This window comes from Triticum dicoccoides, chromosome 6A (assembly GCF_002162155.2).
Source record: "Triticum dicoccoides isolate Atlit2015 ecotype Zavitan chromosome 6A, WEW_v2.0, whole genome shotgun sequence".
NCBI lineage: Eukaryota > Viridiplantae > Streptophyta > Magnoliopsida > Poales > Poaceae > Triticum > Triticum dicoccoides.
The window spans coordinates 596,444,666-596,449,153 of NC_041390.1; positions in this window are offsets into that span (position 1 = coordinate 596,444,666).

Here is a 4,488-nt window from a genome sequence, read left to right on the forward strand (position 1 = left end):
CTACATCCATTAGCCTTTTGTGATATGCCCTCGGAGAGTCGGAGGCATAGTTTCGCTCACGACTTGCGCTACATCCATTAGCCTTTTGTGATATGCCCTCGGAGACTCGGAGGCATAGTTGCGCTCACGACTTGCACTACATCCATTAGCCTTTTGTGATATATCCTCGAAGAGTCGGAGGCATAGTTTCGCTCACGATTTGCGCTACAGCCATTAGCCTTTTGTTTAGGGTAGGGCGCTAGCCTTTGTGCATTGAGTGTAGGCGTGCAACCATATGGTCCGAGGCCTAGGAGTAGGCGTGCAACCATTGCGTGTTACCGTGTAGGTCTACAAGATGTACTACCAAGTAGGGGCCATGATTTATTAGCCTGGGCAGATTTCCGTAAAAAAACACCTGATTACTAGAATACTCCTAATTGGCGCTTTAGGCGCCAGTTCACAAACTGGCGCTCACTCAGCCGCTTCGTTCGATCATACAGCCGCTTGGTCGGCTCGGTCTTTCAGTTTAACAGTCAATTGTTGACAATTTGATTGTTGACTTTAATAAATATAGATTTCAAAAACCTCTTCTTAAATTTGATTTTTTTACAAATTCAAGAAAATTTCAAGAATATGAAAAAACATGAAATTGAAGAGTTTTGTGATTTAGAAAAATATTCACGAGTTTAAAAACGATGACGGAGTTCACAAAGTTGTGATATCAGAAAAACTCTACAAGTTTTAAAACAATCACACGTTTGAAGCTATCATGAATTTTAATAAATGTTCAAAAGAAGAAAAGAACAAAGGGAAAAAAGAGAGCAAACAAAATTCAGTAGAAAACCCTTGCAGAAAAACATTAAAAAAACTTAAGCTTCCAGCAAGTTCCAAAAAACTGGAGCTAGCCATAACGTTACATGAGCCGGCCCAATACAACACGTGTGTTGCACCATGATTTTTGCTTCTTTTTAACGTTACTAAGGGGCTGTTTGGATTGTAATTATTTTTGACATATATTGGTACATAATTTTTGCCACACTTGCCACATTTGCCTTAGTTGAGTTGTTCAAATTGTTCGCCACACTTTGGCTTGCCTAAAGGAATATTGCCATACTTTTTTTGTCTATGACATGTGGGGTTCACTACTCATAAAAAAATCCTTGTCTTAGGTGTGGCTAAAACCAAACACCTACCTAACTTGATCAAATTTGCCTAAGGTTAGGTATGGCAAAATGTGACAAGATGTGATTGGGAACCAAACAGCCCTTAAATGTCGTGTTAAGTGCCGCATAGTAACCGACGATAATCTCTTTTTTCTCACAAATCCTGAAGAGTAGGAGTTATCCCTAGGCAGAGTATTTTTGGTAACATGCTTAAGCTTATCATTTGTGCACATCTCATAAATGAACTGTAATTTTTATGAAACTCGTAATCTTGAAATGGTCTTGATTTATGAGCATTTTTTGTAAAATCATTTTTAAGAGAAGCATGTGCTCTTGAGCGAGCAGACTTGATGGTTCTTGGTACGGTGAGCTCCTCTTGCCACGGCCGATCGAATTGTTATATGAAATGTTGGAGTAGTAACTTTTGCTTAGATTGTGTGAGTATGACAGCTTGAGCGAAGCTTTGGAACTCCGGAGCACGTAGAGAATCGCGATGGAGACCATTAGGCTGGTCGTAATGGTAATATCATAATTAGTACTCCCTCCATTCCTTTATATAAGGCCACAAACTCATATTATAGGTATCAAGATATAATTTAATGACTTCTTTGCAAGTCAACTTCTCTTTTCATTAACCGAATCATTAATACACCACAAGCATGCAACGATTGAATGGGAAGGAAGTGGTTGAGTGTCATTATGACTACATACATGTAAGTATTAAAAAGGTTGCTAGTAAGAGAAAACATTATTAATTTTTGCCTCGATTACGGTTGGTGGCCTTGTATTGATGCAAAATGTATTTTTGATAGTCGCTTTGTATAAGGGAATGGAGGGAATATTAGGCTAGTCGTAGTGATAGTATCATAACTAGTATCATGCATGCCAACTAGGAAATTTTGATGAGATGTCGTAGCATTAAATGAAGAAAGAGAGGGTGAAGTATCATATCATGATACTGTATCATAATTAATGTTATGCTACTTTGTGTCATGCATGATAATAAATAAAGTACCACATGATACTAATATATGATACTATGCATTATGAAGGTAGTATCATACACTAGTATCATATGCATGATACTAGCATATGATACTCCCCGTTACAACCAACCTTATGCATGTCAACTAGGCAATTTTGATGAGGTGTCATATCATTAAATGAAGAAAAATAGGATGGAGTATCATATCATGATACCGTATCACAATAAATGATATATTACTTTGTGTCATGCATGGCAATAAATAAAGTACTACTCTCTCCGTCCGGGTTTATTAGGCCTAAAGACAATTTCTCTTAAACCAAGTCACATAGTAATTCGCTCATGCTAATTCTTCCATTCCATTCTCAATGCACTCTCTCACATGCATGCGGCCAACAAAAAAGAAAGAATGAAGTATATTAATTTTCCAGCTATGACACCAACAACAATGACTTTCAATGTAACCAATGAAATGATTGTATGCATGCACCTTTCCAAAGCGGAGCCTTATAAAAAGGGACATGGCTGTGATGCTGAGAGAGCCTAAGGCTGCTTGTAATGGGTAGTATCATAACTTAGTATCATGCATATGATACTAGTGTGTGATACTATCTTCCTAATGCATAGTATCATGTAGTAGTATCATAGATGACTTTATTTATTACCATGCATGACACATAGTAGCATTGCATTTATTATGATACGGTATCATGATATGATACTCAACCATCTCTTTTTTCATGTAATGCTATGCCACATCGTCAAAATTGCCTACTTGGCATGCATGATACTACCTATGATACTTCCATTACGACCAGCCTAATAAACCCGAACGGAGGGAGTACATGATACTAATATATGATACTATGCATTAGAGAGGTAGTATCATACACTAGTATCATATGCATGATACTAGTACTCCCTCCGTCCCAAAATTCTTGTTTTAGATTTGTCTAGATACGAATGTATCTAACACTAAAATATAATTAACTACATCTGTATTTAGACAAATATAAGAAAAGAATTTTGAGACGAAGAAAGTATATGGTACTCCCCATTACTACTAGCCTTAAACAAGTGAGCCTCGTGTCACGGAGGAGAAGAACAATTAACGTTGACCGATCGAGCGGAACACGGTTCCCGTCCCCCGAGGCCGCATGGGTGGTGGGGGCATGCAGAGGAGAAGACTTTGGATGGGCCCGACGCCGATCGGCAACGCCTTGGGTCTCGGACTGTTATTTCAGTGAACGATAAAGCTAAATTACAGTCGACTGGAATTTCGCAACAGATTTGAACGATCTCATCGTCGTCCGATGCGCATGCATGGACCTCGATCTGTTTTGCTGATTTTTCGGCAAACCTTCCTAGCACGTCGCGATCGTACTGCCATCCCACAGTTCACGCGCTCGCCAGCGTAATCCCGGTGCTCACCTTTTTTTTACCAGGTGATCCAATTTTCTGGGGCGAGAAAAAGAATTACGTAGGGGCATCGAGCTAGCCAACTCACACCTGATTAGTTCTTGTCAACAGGGTCCAGGTCTTTCTTATATGATTAGTTAGGTAGTTTTTTTACCACATGTATGTGACAAAAATATTTTATTTCTTTTCTTTTTTGTGAACCAAATTTCTTTCCCCTTGTCTAAACATTTTCTTTCCTTTTTTTCTAGTTAGAAGACGCGCTAAAAGTCCAGATAACTTACGCCTAGAAACACCCCGCTAATATTTTTTGTTCAAGCATATCCCAATAAATTATGTGCAAATATCATAGTAGTTTACACATGATAGACCTAATAACTTACATTTTGACCCAGTGAAAAATGTATGTTGAAACGTAATCCGATATTTTCTATGCAAATACGAGAAAGGTAACTTTCAGTCGACGGAAACTCGCAATAGATCCGAACACAGACGACGCCGTTATTTTTTAATTGCATGGTGCGTGCGCTATCCCCATACCTCTTGGTAGATAACTGTGGCAGGTAACCACATGCCCTACACTAAGCTTGTGTTTTCTGGTGCTCGCCTTTTTTCTTATCATTTTGGCATTTGTTTTCTTGTTGTTTTCTAGTCCGATGACTCATCTACTCTATTAGTATGGTTATATGCACAAAATGTTTCGATCCTTTGTACCTCTTATGACTTTATGAGGTAACTCTACTAGCCAACCACCTCACCTACATTCCCTTCTAGGTTTGCACAAAAGTTAATGTGATGTCTGATCTTTTCCGCACTTAAGTAGATTATTTTACCAACTCATCTCGAGTCGATGACACCATGGTAATTTTGGCGACATGGAGGGGGAGGGGGTTGATGAAATATACCGTCAATTTTTGTGTACAATATGGTAACTCACACATCATA